The sequence below is a fragment of the Balaenoptera physalus genome (genome assembly GCF_965194825.1).
Source record: "Balaenoptera physalus genome assembly, chromosome: 10".
NCBI classification, from domain to species: domain Eukaryota; kingdom Metazoa; phylum Chordata; class Mammalia; order Artiodactyla; family Balaenopteridae; genus Balaenoptera; species Balaenoptera physalus.
The window spans coordinates 105,556,048-105,576,091 of record NC_138889.1 but is presented as its reverse complement, the minus strand read 5'-3'; the positions used below and the strand labels follow the sequence as shown (position 1 = coordinate 105,576,091).

At 48.3% G+C, this 20,044-nt stretch overlaps 2 long non-coding RNA genes across 2 annotated transcripts; both read left to right on the top strand.

Moving 5' to 3' along the window:
* Positions 1-2,275: 2,275 nt before the first annotated feature.
* Positions 2,276-3,111, top strand: LOC309668012. The gene is made up of 2 exons (XR_014268032.1): positions 2,276-2,588; positions 2,889-3,111. It is a non-coding gene; the product is annotated as an uncharacterized lncRNA (long non-coding RNA).
* A 3,934-nt stretch (positions 3,112-7,045) lies between these two features.
* On the top strand, positions 7,046-8,911 carry LOC309668010. Its single transcript, XR_014268030.1, has 2 exons — positions 7,046-7,158; positions 7,803-8,911. It is a non-coding gene; the product is annotated as an uncharacterized lncRNA (long non-coding RNA).
* The last annotated feature ends 11,133 nt before the right edge of the window (positions 8,912-20,044 follow it).

The following is a 20,044-nucleotide window of genomic DNA, read 5'->3' as shown; positions in this document are numbered from 1 at the left end:
GTGGCTCAAAACTAGCCACACTTCCTGAGTGCTCGCTGCAGCCTGCAGCACGAGAAAGACTTTTCTCGAAACTGTGCAATGACCCTGTGAAGCAGGCATAATTACCCCCAAGTGTGCACTGAGGGCACTGACGCTCTGGTAAAGGGACTTCCCCAAGAGGCGGAGCGGGGATCTGAACTTACGGGAGTCTGACCTCAAAGCCCTACCTTAAAAACAATCAATTTCTTTAATTCCACAAGAAATATGTGAATACATTTTCCTTGTTAACAACAGGAACAACACAACCCAACGCAACCCAACCCAAATCGAAACTGCTGGCATTAAGGCTAAAGTCTCCTTCCACGCTCCTTCCTCCTTTACACAGCCTGGTGTGTGTCCTTCCAGATAATTTTTCTGCTCATTTGCATACATAGGTAGGGCTCCCTTTTCAGCGCTGTTTTGTGACTTTGCATTTTCTTGTAGGTTTTAATTTGGTTCCCTGAGTATAGTTCATTTAGGAAATGCTTGAATCTTTTCCTTTGTTTACCAGTTTTTCAAATGACATGGTGAGTCTTTTGCACCCTCCAAAGGTGACAAATTTTTTAAAAATATCATGATGAGCACACAGATTTCAATTACTGGATTTTTTCCATCTACGTGTAGTTATTCTTTTTGATGTTCAAATTGTCCCATCTTGGGCCAAGTTGAGTCATGACTTCTGTAGTCAAAGGCTTTGCTCTCAACCATGTCTCCTCTCTGCCCCCCCGCGGCAGCTCAGCCCCCCGCTCGGGTGCGGCTGGCTCAGCTGAGTCATGGGGAGGTGGGGTGCTGGCTGGCCTCAGAGTGTTCCTGAAATAGAACTCCTGCGTCAAGGGCGTATCTCGCATTCTGAGTGTGACCAGGGCCACCTACCTCCTGCTCCTGTAAACTCCAGAAGGGCGCTGCCCCACTGCCAACTCTAACCGCACTGTGATCCCCAGCCCAGATCTTGGCCTGGAGCCCAGACCTGAGCTGCCCCAGGACTGCCTGGGATGTTCTGGGATCGTTAAGGGCATAACGTTGGAAACGTTCAGACCTAGGTTTCAGTCTTGCTCTTCTACTCACTAGGTAAGGATCTTTGGCAAGTTACCTTACCTCCCTGGGACTCAGTCTCCTCATCTGTCAAGTGGGGCAGTGACAGTTCTTACTCCAAGGAGTGATGGATAAAGTGGGTCAAGTGTTGAGCACTGCGTCTGACACGTTGAGCTGTGCAATTCGGAGCTCCATCCCTCACGAGAGACACGGGTCTGGGTACGAGGCGGGTGGCCCTTTACGAGACATTTTAGACATCCTGAGAGTCAGAGATTCACTCGCTGACACACACATGCTCTGTGCATACAATGCACTCACACCCAGCTTGTGTACATCACTCTGACCCACTCCCATGCTGCACGCCCACCCACACCGCCTCCTGGACCCCCGTCCTTCTCTTCTTTGTCCTCTGAAGAGCTCCTTTCCAGCCCAGCCGTCTCAGGAAAGAGAGTGGCTTCTCCCCGGTGCGAGGAGAGCTCCCTGCCCCCAGTTTCCTACAGGTGATGAACACAGGGAGCCTGCAGGCTGGACTGGGGCTCCTTGAGGGTCAGGTTCTAGAATGTTCCCTGCGAGGGCTCACCTCTGTCTGTCTCTGGTTTTCCTGTCTCATGCCAAGCCGAGACTGAGACTTGGAGACCGGCTGGGGATTTCTGCTTTTGGTGGTGAGCCCTGGGCCTTCTCTTTGGGATGCGGCTGTGTGGTCCATCTGGCTCCCTCAGGTGAGGACACGTGCTCTGTTTAAGCACCAGCGTTGAGGTGGAGAGTGGGAACAGCTGTACGATCGTGTGCGGGCTCTCACTTCAGTGCCCGGCACAACGGGCACTCAACCGCCGATTCCTGAATGCATCGTGCTCTCCCCTGCAGGGTGTACCATCGGCTAGTCTTCGTTAGCAGTGAGTTCGTGGAGAGACTGTTGACCTTCATTCCATCAGAGAGTGGGGTTCAGTTCCAGGCAACCCGCTGTACCTGGGAAGCACCCCTTCATGGGTCCAATCTCCTACGTCTATTAGCTGCTCTGGAGGGACAAACAAGAGCGAGGAACAGCTATTTCCTTCAAATAGTTTACAACTGGCTGCACAGCGTAAGGGGAGGCGCGTGGGCCTCCCAACTAGAAGAACCAGTTTGGAATCCCGGGTCTTCTGCTCACTGACTGTGCCACTTGCACAGGTGACTCCCCGTCGCTAGTCCAGCTGCACCCTCTGCAGAGCAGGTAAGAATTCCTACCTCCCGGGCCGTGCAAGGAGCGCTTGAAGGAGGGCCCGGGGAGGCGCTGGTGCAGCGCTGGGCCAGGTGCTGGACCAGCCCCCTTTCCTTCAGGGACATCACAGCATTAACGAAGATGCCCCACCCGGGAAACCACTCGATAGCAGGGAGCTGGCCAAATAAAATAGATAGCTGCATTTAACGGCGCGTTATGTAACCATTAAAGCAGCTGTACAGCAGGTGTGTATACACACGTATGCATATGTGTAAATATGTAGGTTTATTTTCAAATAAATTTTTAAAAATTAGGCTTATTGAGGAACAATTTATGAACAGTAAAATTTACCCTTCTTTTTTTTTAAAATTTATTTATTTATTTTTGGCTGTGTTGGGTCTTCGTTTCTGTGCGAGGGCTTTCTCTAGTTGTGGCAAGCGGGGGCCACTCTTCATCGCGGTGCGCGGGCCTCTCACTATCGCGGCCTCTCTTGTTGCGGAGCACAGGCTCCAGACACGCAGGCTCAGTAGTTGTGGCTCACGGGCCTAGTTGCTCCGCGGCATGTGGGATCTTCCCAGACCAGGGCTCGAACCCATGTCCCCTGCATTAGCAGGCAGATTCTCAACCACTGCGCCACCAGGGGAGCCCTACCCTTTTTATTATACAGTTCTTTGACTTTTGGCAAACACATATAGTCGTGTAGCCATCACCACAATACAGATATAGGAGAGTTCCCTCACCCCTAAAGTTCCCCCACGTCCCTTTGTTGTCAGCCAACCCCTAACCCCCAGCTCCTGTGATCTTTTTTCTGTCCCTATAGTTTTGCCTTTTCCAGAATGTCATATAAACGGAATCATACAGAAGGTTGCCTTTTGTGTCTGGTTTCTTTAACTTAGCAGAATGCGTTTGAGGTTCATTTATATTGTAGCAAAATACAGTAGTGACAGGGCTTTGTTGCTTTTCACTGCTGAGTGGTATCCCGTTGGTTGGACGCCCCACCCTCTGTTATTCACCACCTGAAGGACGTTTGCGTGGTTTTTGATTTTTGACAATAATGATTACAGCCACTACAGATGTTCCCATTCAGGTTTGTTTTGTATGCATGAACATAGAGTTTAATTTCTTTTGGGTAAACACCTAGGAGTAGGATTGTGGGGTCATATGGGAGGTGAATGTTTATCATAAGAAATTGCCCAGCTGTTGTCCAAGTACCTCACAGCAATGTAGGAGAGGTCGCCCTCTACCCAGGAAAGGAAGATGCCCATCTCAGAGCTGAGAGGCAGAAAAGGGAAAATGAACCCAGGAGAGACTCGGGGTTGGGGGATCCCGGGGAGCGGAGATGGAGGAGACAATGTGTTTTTCTCATGCAAAAGAATACATTCTTGGTGATATAGTTTCATGCCTATGTTTATCTTGTTTCCTCCACTCACCCCTTCTCGTTAATGATCTGCAGCCCGGCAAAGCTTGGTGCTGCCCCTCCTGGTTTTGACTCAGAAGAGGGTTTCTCTGCCCCCATCCCTGCTCCTACAGCTGGATTGAGCTGGGGCAGAGACTTTTTTTTTTTTTTTTTTTAATATTTATTTATTTATTTATTTTTGGCTGTGTTGGGTCTTCGTTTGTGCGCGAGGGCTTTCTGTAGTTGCGGCGAGCGGGGGCCAGTCTTCATCGCGGTGCGCGGGCCTCTCACTATCGCGGCCTCTCTTGTTGCGGAGCACAGGCTCCAGACGCGCAGGCTCAGCGGTTGTGGCTCACGGGCCCAGTTGCTCCGCGGCATGTGGGATCCTCCCAGACCGGGGCTCGAACCCGTGTGCCCTGCATTGGCAGGCAGACTCTCAACTACTGCGCCACCAGGGAAGCCCCGGGGCAGAGACTTTTAAAAATGCCCTTTTGCAAAGAAAATCAAACCAGTGAACTAAAGTTTAAACACACACACACAAGTGAATTTAGAAGCTGGTCATTAGATGAACTGGCTGTTCAGAGATTGGCATTACACCACAGGCTTCCTGTGAGCCCTGCTGCTTCCAGCAGGTCCATCAGCCCCTCCCTGAGGGTTCCAGGTGCCATCACCTGGCCTTCTCGTTCCAGCTTCCCGGAAGCCTGGGTGAGGCAGGAGGCCAGGGCCCCCTTTAGAGGCGAAGCAGAGAATTTAGAGCTGGGAGAACGTGGACAACACCAGGCCCAATCCCTTCAATTTATACATGATAAAAGCAGGTGAGAAGAGGAGGGACTTGCTTGAGGCCACACAGAGAATGAGCCCCCCGGAACCTCAGCAGACAGTGGCTGGGCATCCTGGGCTGGGGTGGAGACAGAGTCATAAACAAGGCTAAGTAGCAGAGACAGAACCCCTGCCTTCGATGTCACGGTCAAAGGGGACGGGGGTGGGGAGACGGGCTCTGCAGACCCAGTGTGGTTAGGTGGTGTGGCCGAGGGCGTGAGCATGGCCATGATGCTTGGTCTGGTTGGCGAGCCCTCTTTGGCCACCAGGCCCTGAAACGGGCCCTTCCCGCAGCCCCAGAGGCAGGTTTTACTATCCTCACTTTACAGATGGAGAATCGGAGGCTCACAGCACTGAAGCAGCTTGTCCACACTCATTCAACACTTAGGTGCTGAGTCTCTAGACCATGACAGCCATGGTGCAGAGGTGGGATTGGAACCCAGGTGGGTTCTGCTCCAAAGGCCCTGATCAAGGAAGGCTTCACAGGACACCTTGACACCTGAGCTGAGTCTGATTTAATTCTTTTGGTTAATCTGAAACTGGAAAATGAGCTGAGGCTTACTGGGAAACAGGGGTGATAGGACTATAGACAGAAGAAACAAACAGTGTGAGCCAGGAGGAGGAAAAAGCCTGGGTCATGTCAGGGGCAGGCAAACTCTTCCCGTAAAGGGCCACATAGTCAATATTTCAGGCTTCGTGGCCCAGGTGGTCTCTGTCTCTACCGTTGTAGCTTTCTAGCCCCCAGAGCAGCCATGGACAATATGTAGTGGAGTGAACAAGGCTGTGTTCCAATGAAGTGTTTTTTACAAAAACAAGTGGTGGGCTCGATTTGACCCACATGCCATAGTTTGCAAAACCTAAGTTTTTTTGTCCTGTCAATTTCTCACAAATTTATTGTTCCTTTGTCTAAAAAAGTATAAAAGCGGCCTGCTTTGGCCACTTCTTCGGTCCCATTTCCACGAGGCCTCCGTGTGCACGCATTAAGATTTCTTTCTTTTTCTCCGGCAGTCTGTCTTGAGTCAATTGTATTATTAGTTCAGCCACAAGAATTCAAGAGGGATAGAGGGGGGCGGGCATTTCTCCCTCCCTGACAGCATACAAGCCAGGTAATCTTATTTCATAAGCGCAGAGCCTCAGTGCTACTCAGAGTCAAGACATTTGTTCAGCAGATGAATCACGAGCCTACTATGTGCCTGGCGGTGGCTGAGCACCTGGGACAGAGAACAATCCAGGCGAGCCCCGTGCCCTCAAGCTCTGGGGAGTGAGAGGTCCCAGGGCTGGTTTCCCGCACTCTACACTGGCTTCCAGGCTCCCAGTTGGTCAGCCCTGATCTACATCATCTGGGCTCCCACCCCCTGTGGATCTGTTGTACCCACAGGGCTACTGAGTTTCCCTTCCCTGCACTCCATACCTACAGCTCCTCCTCCCACTCATTCTTTCCCCACCAGCCACCTTCTCCCCTCTTTTGTGGGTGGCCTACCCTCTTCGGATGGCCCCTTCCCTGCAAATATTTGTTTCCTTTGTGGTTGCTCTGAAGAGGACAAGGGCCAGATGGGTCTTTCCGGAGCTGAAGGTTCTTGGCGTACATATCCATGGTCGGACTCCTGATGGTGAGTGTGACCTCCCCTTCTCCTCTGCTGCAGGTCACTCACGTGGTCATGACTGTAGGCGGGACAGTAGGTGCCTGGCCGCCAGCTCACTGGGATCCTGCCAGCCAGAAGCAAGCAGGAAAAGCAGTTAAGTTCAAGGAATTGTCCTGACAGCAGCCATTTAATATAGAGGAATCTTACTTAGCCAGCAGGCATGGAGTTTGCTTTATTAATTTCACTATTTCGTCATCCTTTAGGTTTTAAAAAGAATTTTTTTTTTTTTGGCGGTACCGTGAGGCATCTGGCATCTTAGTTCCCTGACCATGAATGGAACCCGTGGCCCATGCAGTGGAAGCTCGAAGTCTTAACCACTGGACCACCAGAGAAGTCCTTAGGCTTATTTTAATGGAGCTAAATAAAAGCACAGGAAGAGTTTTTTGGGGAAATGCAGACTAGCGTGAATTCTATTAAAGACACAGTTCAGCTCTGTTATGGACTGAATGTGTCCCCCCATAATACATGTTGAAGCTCCAGCCTCCAATGTGATGGGATTTGGAGATGGGCTTTGGCAGGTAATTACATTTAGATGAAGTCATGAGGTTGGACCCCCCCATGATGGGATTAGTGCCCTTATAAGAAGAAGAGAGACCAGAGCTCTCTCTTTCCCTCTCCTCCTTGTGAGGACACAGTGAGAAGGCAGCCTTCTGCTAGCCAGGAAGAGGGTTTTCACAGGAACTGAATCTGGGAGCACCTCGATCTTCAACTTCCCAGCTTCCAGCACTGTGAGAAATAAACGTCTGTTGTTTAAGCCACCCAGTCTGTGGTGTGTTGTTATGGCACGAGAGCTGACTAATACGGGCTCCTTCCCCGCTACACTGAGGTGCGTCTGGGCTGTTCACTGCTATTCTCAGGTTTCCTCTTGGGGGGCTGTGTTCTTTTTATGGTGTGAGGGTACAGGAGGGGCAGGGGAGACACACCTGTGATGAACAAGAACCAGAACCGTCCGCCTGCCAGAGCCCGGGACCTCAGCAGCTGGAATTGTGCTGAAGATTCTCAACCACAAACGTGACTCAGCCACTAGTGACTGCTGGCTCCCAGTTCCTCCGGTAACTCCCTGTTTCTCTGGATTCCAGGAACCGTTAGCGTCATGACCTCCCTCTGCTCTCCACATCTTTCCTGTGCCTTGTTACTTTCACGCCCCCGCTCCTGCTCCTCACCACGTGGGTTAGCCGTCTTCCCCCAAGGTCTGATTGCGCATGCCCCCTTGCGGCTACTCTTCCTGCATCCACTCACTTCCATCTCTCAAGCTGCCTGCGGCTCCCAGTGCAAGTTCCCGAGAGAGAATCTGATTGGTTCAGCTCGCCACATCCTAGCCCCGCCCACCTATTGGCTGTCCTTGGGTCAGGTGATCCCACTAGGCCAATCAGCTTTGCGGGACGCAGCGTGATCACATAGTTCAAACCTGACAGGAGAGGCAGTTTCACTCGGAGGGATTTGTGGGTGAGACAAGCATGATTGGTTCAGGGCATCCAGGGGAGGGGGCAGGGCCAGCACCAAGCTTTGTTCCCTGGAAAGCTGCTGAGGTCCTGGGTCTTGTCCCAGGAGACATTCATTGACTGGCATTAGAGACTGGAGCTCACATCTCTCATAAGGTCTGATTCTCCAGTCTACCACTACTATTTGGAAAAGAAAATCTTTGAATCCAAACTTTTCGTTTATTTTTTCATGTCTCAAATGCCTGTTTCTTTAGAAGCCATCAGGAGCAGTGAGAGAGAAGACGGCTCTGTCCCCTCCACCTCCACCCCTCACCGGGCCAGATGTCCTGTCTGCGCTGAGGGCCCGCAAGGTGAAGAGGAAGAGCTCCAGCACCTGTGAGGGGCCCACTGTGGGTGCAGAACCGGTTCCCTGAGCAAATCCAGCTGAGCTATCAGCTCAGGCACAGCTCTTGGGCTTCTGTTTGGTCAATAGCGGAAACCACTGGAACGTTCCCATGAGCTCATGTTAGATACTCTCCCAAGCCTCCCCCTCAGGTTATGATGAAAGCAAATCTCAGACCAAATTCCGTCACACACCTAGGCATTTATTAAACATGTGTTCACCAAAGAGGCACTGAGCCGTCCGTCCAGCCTGTTTTGAAGGCAGAATGAAGACACAGCCCTCGTCCTTTCAGGGGCTGTGACCACACCTTGCATGACAGGCTCACTCAAGGCAGGATTCTGGTGCCCAGATAGCATCAGGCAACCAGAATCCAATCCAGAGCCCGGCACAGGCACGCTGGGGATCAAGCTCCAGGTGACCTGCCAGCTGTCCCACAGTCCCCAGAGTGGGGACGGACATGCTGTCTTACAAAAGTGACAGAATGACGTCAGAAGGGCAACCCTAGTCATACCATGCAGGCCCCAAGGTTCCTATTTCTCCAGCACCAATCACCATGGTCTTAAACTTTTCTTGACATAAAAATCAGGCTGTGGAATATATGCACGCTCTTGAAAGCAAGTTATAGTCTTAAAAACAAGTTTTGCTGAGACCAAGGATTGTCCAGAGATAGCTCAGACATTTTATGAGTTTATGATGAAAAAATAAAGCATGCTTTTTATTACTTATATGTACATATATACTTTTCACATTTTAATGGAATCCAGTTCATGGAAGTCAGTCCAGAGGGCAGGGCCCTGGAACCAGTCCAGCATATTTTTAAGCTTCACAGCAACACACATCTGGTGGATGGTAACCTGTATAATGATGGCTTAAATTTTTAAAATTTTCATATCAAAATTTTTCTCACAATTGCAGAGAATAGTTGTGTTTTTAATGTATTGGTTAGTAAATTTATTAATAAAGGAAACAACTGTTTATTGAGCACCTATAGTAGGCCAGACATTGTGACTGATGCTGGGGTCTGATGGTAACAAGCTTAGACAGTCCCAGCTCTTGGGACCCCTGCAGTTGTAGCAGGGAGTGGGATATTAGTAAAATAACCGCATGGATCAATGTTCAATTGTAACTGTGAGAATCCCCACAAAGGGCAGATACATGGACACTTGAGACTCTTAATGGGGATGTGACCTGGTCGTGCAGACCAAGCACACACTGTCCATGACGCTGGAACCATAGATCCTGGACCGGAAATGAGGTCTGGGGAGGGGAGCCTCAGACTGTAAGAAGCGAGAAGGCCTCCTCCTCTCTCTCCTTCGTCTGGTTATTGGGCCTGGGCTCTGCCTAGAGCAGCAGGGCCCGCTGAGCCAAAGGGAGCCCTGAAGCAAGGTAGGCACGGACCTTTCTGGAACCCCCAAATGGAGGCTGACATTTCAGCCTGGGGATCTGAGCAGGGCCCCATTTGATAAGCAGCAATTGTAAGTGACTCTCCTTGTTCTTCAACCTTCTTATAGCCCTGAGCTTCCAGAGGAGTCTTGGGAATTTTTCCAGCCTGGTCTCCACTGCACTGGGGGATCAAGGGACCCACCAGCTTTTGCAGGCTTGGGAAGGTAGAGCCCAGGGAAGGGTGATGTCCCTAATCCTCAAGCCAGAGTGGTAGTGGCTGTGGTGGCACCATGGAGGATGGCCAGATAGAGTGGCCATTCAGGAGGGTCCCTGGTGGCAGAGGCCACTGAGGAAGCAGGAGCACATGGGGATTGGGCCCTTCTGAGACCACACCCAGCACATGCCGGGAATTAGCAGAGGAATAGTCTGAGGCAGCTAATTTAAAAAAACAAAAAAACAAAACAACTTTATTTTGTAAGAGCAGTTTAGATTCACAGCAAAACTGAGAAGAAGGTACAGAGATTTCCGTTCATCCCCTGTCCACGCCCACAGCATGCAGAGCCTCCCCCGTTATCAGCATGCCAGGCCAGAACGGTACATTTGGTTACAACTGATGAACCTACACAGACACATCATAAACACCCAGAGTCCATAGTTTACCTTACGGGTCACTCTTGGTGTTGTACGTTCTACGGATTTGGACACGTATAATGACATGTATCTGCCATTATAGTATCATACAGAGTAGTTTCACTGACCTAACAATTGAGGTGGCTAATTTTCAGCATTCAACCCAGGGGCAGCTGAGCCATGGGCAATTTGGTCATAGAAAGATAGTGTCATTCCATCTGGTAGTCCCAGAGGGGTGAAGACTAGATCTCAGGCAGGATCCCATGTGCTCGGCCCTCCCTCCCTGCATCTCCAGCATCCAGTGAGGGGCCTGGATTGGAACAGGAGCAAAGAAATTGCGCAAGCAGGAGGCCTGGAGGCTGAAGGGGCCAAGACTCCTGCCCAGTTCCTCTGCTCTCTCACCCCAAGGCGCCCCGTCAGCCAGGGCCGGGCCAGAGACGGTCCTCATTGGAGAACATGTAAGGACTATTCACTCCATCCCTAGATGGCCCCAGATGTCTAAGACCATGGCCAGGGCACTGACAACAGCAGCCGGTGGAAAGGCAAGACTTCAGCTGTGTCTCTACTTGGAAAGGAAATGGGGCAGGATGTAGGCACAGAGAAGCACAGAGCAAGGCTAGATGCCGCACCCACCCCCCTTCCTGTGAAATCTGAGACACCTCTCCCCAGAACTGGTTGATTTTCAGTAATGGCAGGAGTCTGGCTTGTTCCTTCCCAGCTGCACACCAGGAAAGGAGCCTGCCGCCTGCTGAAACTCCTCTCATTCAGAAACATTGGGCTACTTGGGAGGGAAGATTTCAGAGTTAGAATACTGAAATGCAAATGCGCTTTCCAGGGCAGGACGAATGCCTTGGGGGATGGAGGAGGCACCAAACTCCAGCCAGTAGCTGAGGCAGAATAGGTGGGATGCGCTCACTCCCCAAGTCCCAGGGTCCCCCCCTCACCCCCTGACCGCCCCCCAGCTTCTCCCCCACGTCACCCACAGCACCTGCTGTTCCTCCCCGAGGAGGTCCCTGCCCCTCACGGCGCTGGATGCAGAGAGGACACTCTCTGCCCAAAGACCTCACGGTCCTACAGGAAAAGGGACTTTCAAACATCAAATATATTTTCTCATGAAAGCCTTCTCAAGACAGGCTCTGGCAGCCAGACTGAGGCCTTAATACGAGCGGAGCTGCCCTCTCACTACAGAGGCAGTGATGGGAGCTTTCAGGGCACTTACCGAAGCCATCTGGAAGCCAGGGCTGTGTCTGGAGCTGCTCCTGAACCCAGTTTTATGTTAAAGTTAAGAATGTTGCTTTCATTTTCCTTCTGACACTGTTGAAAAGCTTTCAACACTAAACTTTTTTTTTAAGGGAGACTAAAGATTTGCTTTAATTGGAAAGGTCAATAGTTACCTACATCAAAACATGGAATCACTGAGGCTTTAAAGCCAACTGAAAGCAGTCAGAGTAGGAGGGAGACCTTATAATCTGCTCCTGCTTGAGAAAACCAAGGTCTCTTTCAACAAAAACCTGGACAACTATTCCTACTCCAGGAAGGGGGGCATTTAGAGGCACAGAGGTGCCAACCCCGAGTGCACTTACCTAGGCCATCATAAAAACTCCAGGAAATATTGGGTCAGAAGCCATGGGGCAGGCCAGATGGGGTGCTGCACTCCACAGGGCAAGCCTTCAGGAGGTGGGTGCCTTGGAGCATGTGGGTCCCAGGAGTTCATTGCCCCTGTAGGACACATTTGGCTGCAAGAAGTAGAACTTAACTAAAAGGGGTTTTGACAGCCTAGATAGTCACTGTCTCCGTAACAAAAAGACAGAGGCAGGTGACTCAGATTCAGTTCAGCAGCTCACCAAGGCCACCAAGGACCCAATCATTTTACAAATCTGAGGAAAAATATAAATTCAAAGTTTGCAAAGTTCAACAAATCCCAAGCAGGATAAAAACGAAGAAAATCACAGAAAGGCACAGCATAACCAAATTGTTGAAAAGCAATGTTAAAAAGTCTTAGAATCAGCTAGAGAAAAAAGACACATTAAATACAGTAGAACAGTTTATCACCAGAAACAGAATAAGCCAGAAGACAATTAAACAGCTGTACAGTGATGAAAAATAAAATGAGAAATCAGAGTATGTATCCAGCTAAAATATTTTTCAAGAGCAAAAGTGAAAGAAAAATGGATTCTGATAAATAACACTTAGGAGAATTCACTGCCAGCACTCTTGCACTATAAGAAATATATTTCCTCTTTCACCTCAATCAGTTTTCACCTCATGTATTTGAAGCTCTGTTGTTTGGTACATTCATATTTGCGATTGCTAAGTATTCTTGGTGGATTGACCCCTGTATTATTATAAAATGTTCCTCTCTGTCCCTGGTCATTTTCTTTGCTCTGAAGTCTACTTTTTCTGATATTATTATGGTCTCCCTGCTCTCTTCTGAGTAATGTTTGTGTGTGTATATTTTTCTCTCTGTTTACTTTTGACCTACACATATCATTATATCAATACTTGACATGAGTTTCTTGTAGACAACATGCTTTTTTTTAATCCATCCTATCGATCTCTCTTTTAATTGATTTATTAAACCATTTGTATTTTATGTAATTGTTGATATGTTAGGGGCATCGGTCTGCCATTACACTGTTTTAAACACTTTCTTTGTTCCTTCTGTTTTTGTTCTTCTGCTTCACTTTTCTTGCCTTTCTATGTCTTACCTGAACATTTTTAGAATTCTATTATCTATAGTGTTTTTGTAGATTTTTTTGGTGGTTGCTCTAGGTATTATATTATAGTTATAATCGATGAACCCACATTGACACATCATTATCACCTGAAATCTATAGTTTACATTCACATTCACTCTTCCAAGGGACATTTTTATGCAGTTTTGGGGGCCTCTTAGCAGCTCCCTGTTCTCTGGTACCCTGATCCTTGAATCCCAGTGGTCTTAGAAAATCCCTGAACTCTGATCTGCTTCCTGCCCTTAATGAGACTGTCAGTCTATGTCTGACGCTATTTACCTGCACCAAGGTTTGGGAAATACCCTCAGGCATAAGTCTGGGCACATGTGAGCCTTGCCTCCAACACGTCCCTTCTATCAAGGATCTTTGTCGCTGTCCAGTGGCTACAAACCCTTTTGAAAATAGTTCAGAGATTCACAGGAAGTTGCAAAGATAATACAGAGAAGTCCTATTATCTTCAGCCAGTTTCCTCCAATAGTTACATCGAACAAAACTATAGTACAGGCTTCCCTGGTGGCGCAGTGGTTGAGAATCTGCCTGCCAATGCAGGGGACACGGGTTCGAGCCCTGGTCTGGGAGGATCCCACATGCCACGGAGCAATTAGGCCCGTGAGCCACAACTACTGAGCCTGCGCGTCTGGATCCTGTGCTCCGCAACAAGAGAGGCCGCGACAGTGAGAGACCCGCGCACCGCGATGAAGAGTGGCCCCCACTTGCTGCAACGAGAGAAAGCCCTCGCACAGAAACGAAGACCCAACACAGCCAAAAATAAATAAATAAATTAATTAATTAATTAAAAACAAAACAAAACAAAACTATAGTACAATATCAGAACCAGGAAATTGTCATCGGTACAAGTGTGTGTACAGTTTTATGTCATTTTATCACATGTATAGATTCATGTAACCACCATAACCATCAGGAGACAGACAATTCCGTTACAACAAAGCTCTCCCTCAAGCTACCTCTATAATCACGGCTTTTCCTCTCCCTCCTACCATTGCTAACCCCTGGAAAATGCTAATCTGTCCTTTACAATTTTGTCTTTCTTGAGAATGCTGTATAAATAAAATCACACATGTGAAGTTTTGAGATTGGCTTTTTTCACTCAACATATTTCCCTCGATATCCATCCAAGCTGTTGCCTGCAGCAACAGTTTGTTCCTTTTTTATTGCTGAGTAATATTCCTCGATATGGATGTATCACTGTTCGTTTAACAGTTCACTTGTTGTAGGATAATTTTAGTTGTTTTTAGTTTTTGGCTATTACAAATAAAGCTGCCATGAACAATTGTGTCCAGGTATTTATGTGAACATAAATTTAATTTCCTGCTTCTGTGTGTGATGGGCCAACTGCATACTGTGGTCCCCTTCTCAGGCTTTGGAGTTTTGATCAAAGTTTGGTCAGTGAATCATAGCCTGAGCAGTGCAGATGAAATCAAGAATGAGGTGCTGGAGTCCATCTAGAAGGCCGGGCAAGAGGGCACACTCAGCCTGGGCTCCGTGATGTCTACGCTGTGTCCTCTTGATTGATAAGGGAAAATCCGTAGTGGATTGGCTCCCTCACTTCCCTTTGCTGGTCTTGGGAAGAGTGGGCACCAGCTGCTATTTTGAAAACTTGTATAAGGATTCTGTTATTATATAAGAGCCTCTTTTCCCTGGGGGACCATGAGGTCTCTGCAGAGTGGATATCTCCTTTCTGTGACCGCAGACTACACGTCTGGCACATGGGGAGGGGGAGGCACTGTGAGTGATACATGCGGGGACCTGGTCCTTGTTCTAGAAGCTGTGTCTGTCTGGGTCTTGGGGCCCAGCTTGCTCACACCCAGTTCACAGAGGAGCCTCGATACTGAGTCTATGGGGGAAACCTTGGGTCTCTGGGAGGTGAACTAATCCCTGTCTTGCCTCCCTCGGCTGCTGGTGAGAGTTTAGACCCTTCTCAGCCCCCAAACAGCACCTCTGTCTCCCCTCTTCCTTTCACAGTCTTTTCCTCCCAGTTCAAGACCATTCTAGTTTAAGCTGTGCAATATCCAGCAGCCTTGATTTTCTGTGTGATTGAAGTTCTAGGCGGGGTTGGATTCAGCTCAGTGGTGTGCAGCTGAAAAAGATAAGCTGTGTTTATACATTTATTCCAGGAAACGGAACAATTCCAGGAAGGCATGTATCATAATCTTAAAAAAAGGAGGTTGTCTGGCCTCGTTCCAGAAGGGAACTTCCCCACCCCTAGTGACGATCCCCTGTTTCTTCATCCAGATGGGGGCCAAGTGTAGACTTCAGCTCAGCACTGCTATTGACAGTGCCCTGGCCATGGTCTTAGACATCTGGGGACATTTAGGGATGGAGTGAATAGTCCCTACATGTTCTGCGGATGGAGACCATCTCTGGCCCTGCCCTGGCTGACAAGGTGCCTTGGGATGAGAGACCAGAGGAGCTGCACAGGAGTCCTGGCCCCGCAGAGCCCCCAGCCCTCCTGCTTGCACAATTGCTTTGCTCCTGTCCCAAGCCAAGCCCCTCACTGGATGCTGGAGATGCAGAGAGGGAGGGACGAGCACACAGAATCCTGCCTGAATGGAGCTCCAAGCCCAGAGGGGTGCAGACAGGAACAGGGAATCACAGCACGACACAACCAGGGGGGAGACGGGGAGGTCCTGGGTGCCTGGGGACCCAGAGGGTGGCAGCTGACCAGGCTTGGTCCTGCAGGGCAGCTTCTCAGATGTGGGGTGTCTGATGGGGGAGAAGAGGAAGGGGGCTATGGGGCAGGGTGTGGGGTCAGAGAGAACTGGATGTGCACAGGAGCAGAGGCAACAACGAGCAGCGGGTCAGGGAAAGGGCAAGTCATCCAGTCAGCCTGGGTGGAGCAGGGAGGGCGAGGAGAGGTGAGGAGGGCAGGTCAGGAAGGGCTGTGAGCTGCCCAAAGGACCTGCCCTGTGCTCTGAGATCAGAGGAAGGTCACGGGCAGACGTGCCCTTAGGAGGCAGGTCACAGAGGGTCTTGGGGAAACTGGATGTGGAGTGATGGGAGCAGGAGGTGGGGGGGCAGTCAGGGGGCCGAGGGGGTCACAGAGGCAGGGACGGGGCTGCCCTGGACCAAGTCAGTGGATGGGAGACGGACGAGGCAGTGAATGCAGGAGAAACTTCCAGGGTTGGCATTGACTGGACTTCGTGATTGGATGCAGGTGGCAGGAGTTGGGGTGAAGGAGGGGCAGAGGGAAAGGATGTGCTAGGGAGATGGAAGACTTAGGATGGCCCTCTTTTGGGACTGGGAAACCTGGAGGAGGGGTTGGAAGGGGGGATGTCATTCCCCAGATCAGGAATGTAGAGGGAGTAGAAAGAGTATTAGTTCTGGCAGCCGGGGTGCCCTGGGGTGGAACATGGGCTGTGAGGAATGGGGTGAGGAAGGGAAGAAAGTCAGGACCATGGGGTGCCTAGTGAGAGACGTGGGCAGAGGAAAGACCCAGCTCGAGCTCTTCACACAAGTGACCTTGAGCAAGTCATCGCCCTCGAGGGCCACATGGCAGGTGTCCACCCCACTGCAGACAGCTGTGTGATCCCACAAGGTCCTGGTCCCTGGCCGAATTGCCCGTTGGGTCACATTAAGATCCCTTCAACTTGCATCTTCAGGACATCAGCTCTGAGAGAAGGGTATCCTGAGGCCAGGAGGGGATCTAAGTGGGGGACTCAGTGTGACCCTGAACACCACGAGCAGGGGGTGCTGGGCTCGAGGGTCAGTGTGCAAGAAGGGCAGGGACTCAAGACTGACTGCTCAGTGTCGTCCTGGGTGGGCCTGGCTCTTGGACATGTTGGAAAGATGCTGTACATACCGTGTCATGAGTACACATGTGCAGAAACACATCCACACAGCCCTGTGCATGTGAAGGCACATCTGAATGAACGTGTACTCAGCCAGCACAGTCCCTGGACCCTCCCTCCTTTCCCATGTCTCGGTGCGGGGGGGGTGGTGGTGAGGGTGCCGGCCGAGACAACTGCTTGCACCTTCCGAGTTTCCCACCAGTTGATGAAGCTGAAGCATCCCCCCTTACCCCCAAAGAAGCCACTCTCTGGGCGGTGGGGCTCAGGTTCATGTACATCTGGCTGTTTTAGGGCAGGCAGACCAAACACTATACCTGGAGACCTGGTTGAGATTTTTCAAACTGGCTATGAGATGAGAACGTGATCCATCTGGCCCCCGCAAGCAGGGAAGGATTTTCTGTCTAAATATCATCCCTTGAGTTTGGAAGCATGAACGTGTGCACACTGAATTGTGTTCTTTCCCACTGAGCACCTTGAGTTCTTTGGACATATTGTAAAAGACTCTGAAACTTTATTCTCTATAGGATGGAATTTGTTGTACATTGATTGAGTTGCACTTTTTGGTAAACCCTCTCACGTGTCCCCAGAGGAACTTGTTTGCAAAAGATCCACACAGCGTCAGTCTGGCTCCAAGGAGAGGGCAGGGCCTTCAGAGCTTGCAAGTCCTGCTTCCAAATCCTGGCTCCACCATATCTCAGCAGAGTCCTTGGGTGCTACTCCATCTCCCTGAGGCTCAAGAGACAACTTCTTAAGGGGAGATGATAATACTTGTAACCCTTTGGGATAGGGGAGGGATGAAACGAGACAGCAAGCTCTAGAGCGCGGGCTCAGTAGTTGTGGTGCACGGGCTTAGTTGCTCCGCGGCATGTGGGATCTTCCTGGACCAGGGCTCGAACCTGAGTCTCCTGCATTGGCAGGTGGATTCTTAAACACTGCGCTACCAGGGAAGTCCCAAGAGAGTAGATCTTATAAGTTCTTATAAGTTCTTATCACAAGAAACAAATTGTAACTATGTATGGCAGTGGGAGTTAACTAGACTTATTGTGGGGATCATTTCACAATAAATACATATATTGAATCATTATGTTGTACACCTGAAACTGATATCATGTTATATGTCAATTATATCTCAATACAATTTTTAAAAAAAAGTTAAGTATGTATATTATTATTCCTAGAGGTAGCACTAAAATAATTATGCAAAGAGATATAGTAAAAAAAGACAATAGGTTAATTAAAATTGGATGCCAAAAATGTTCACATAATCCAAAAAAAGGCAGGAAAGGGAAAAACAGAGGACTAAAAAACAGTGGGAACAAATAGAAAACAAACAATAAAATGGTACACCTAAATCCAAACCTATCAATGACTTCTTTAGTATATGTGCTGCCGAAGCGAGCACTCAATGACTACTTTAAATGTAAATGGCCTAAACACACCAATTAAAAGAAAGATATTGTCAGAATGGATTAAAAAAACCAACCAACCAACAAACAAAAACTAAAACCATGACCCAACTATGTGCTATATACACAAAACTCAGTTCAAGTATAATGATAGAGATAGGTTAAAAGTAAAACGGTGCTCTGTGATGATCTAGACGGCTGGGATGGTGGGTGGGGTGGGAGGGAGGTCCAAGAAGGAGGGGATATATGTATACATATAGCTAATCCACAAACAGCAGGAACTAACACAACATTGTAAAGCAACTATACTCCAATTAAAAAAAAAGAAGTAAAAGGATGCCAAAAAGATACAACATACACACACTAATTAAAGAAAGCTGAAGTGACTATATTGATATCAGACAATGTGGACTTCAGAGTAAAGGGATAACTAGGGACTTTACAAAATGACAAAAGAGTCAATTCATTAAGAAGAAGGCATATGTGTTGGGGATCCCCAAGACCACCCCCAGGTTCAGTGATTCACTAGAAGGACTCATAGGACTTATCATATAGTCATACTTCCAGCTAAGATTTATTACAGTAATGGATACAAAGTGAAATCAGCAAAGGGAAAAGGCACATGGGGTGATGTCCAGAAGAAAACCAATGGTAAACTTCCAAAGTTCTCTCCAGTGCATTCACACAGGATGTGCTTAATTCTTCCATTGATGAGTTGTGACATGTGCAGTGTTGTCTACCAGGGAAGTTCTTTGAGTCTAGAAATTCAGGCTTTTTATAAAGGGTAAGTAATATAGGCACCCTCTGCCTAGCATGTACCAAAATTCTAGATTCCCAGAAGGAAACTGGGTATTCAGCATAAACTATATTTTTTATATAAACAGTTTAGGCACAGTGAGCCATTCTTAATATTTAGGAATGTTTTATGTCAGTATAGGGAATTGTTTACCAGTTAAGTTCCCAGATACCAGCCAAGAGCCAACCTTGCAAGCAGGCTTTTCTAAGAATCGCTGTTTCAGGACTAGCATGGTAATTTTTTTTCTGCACGACATAATAATCCAAAGTTTTTTGCACGGTACTTTTTTTATTCTACATGAGTAATATACAAAATATCCCCACTTCCCTGGAGAAACAGTATCATATCTAAAACACACTTTGATATGCACTGAGCTTCAAAATAAAGGAAGCAAAATCAGACAGAACTGAAAGGAGAAGTAGATAAATATGCAATTGTAGCTGAAGACTTAACATTCCTCTCTGAAAACCTGATAGGACCTGTAGACCAGAAAACCAGCAATAACATAGAAGAACTGAAAAACACCATCAACAAATTGGATCTAATTGACATTTATTGAACACTCAACTCAACATCAGAGTACACATTTTTTTCAAGTGTCCACAGAACATTCACTAAAGCTTATATTCTGGATCATGAGAAAATATTAAAAATTTTTAAATAATTGAAATTATACAAAGTGTGAGTTAAACTACAGCTCAATAACAGAAAGATATCAGAATGATCTACAACACTTGGAATTAAATGACATACTTCTAAATAATCCATTGGTCAAAGAAGAAGTCTCAATGGACATTAGCAAATATTTTAAAATGAACAAAATGTAAACCCAAAATATTAAAATTTGTGTGTTATAGCTGAAGTGCCAAGAAGAAATTTATTGTATTAAATGCTTATACTAGAAAAGAAGAAAAGTTTAAAATCAGTATTCTGAGCTTCCAACTGAAGAAATTAGAAAAAAAGAGCAAAATAAACCAAAGCAAGCAGAAAGAAGGAAATAATAAAGATAAGAGTGGAAATCTATAAAATTGGAAACTGAAAACAGAAGAGAAAATCAACAGGGCCAATGCTGTTTTCCTGAAAAGGTCAATTAAAAAAAGGGAAAAAGGGGCTTCCCTGGTGGCGCAGTGGTTGAGAATCTGCCTGCCAATGCAGGGGACAGGGGTTCGAGCCCTGGTCTGGGAAGATCCCACATGCCACGGAGCAACTGGGCCCGTGAGCCACAATTACTGAGCCTGCGCGTCTGGGGCCTGTGCTCCACAACAAGAGAGGCTACGATGGTGAGAGGCCCGTGCACCGCGATGAAGAGTGGTCCCCACTTGCCACAACTAGAGAAAGCCCTCGCACAGAAAAGA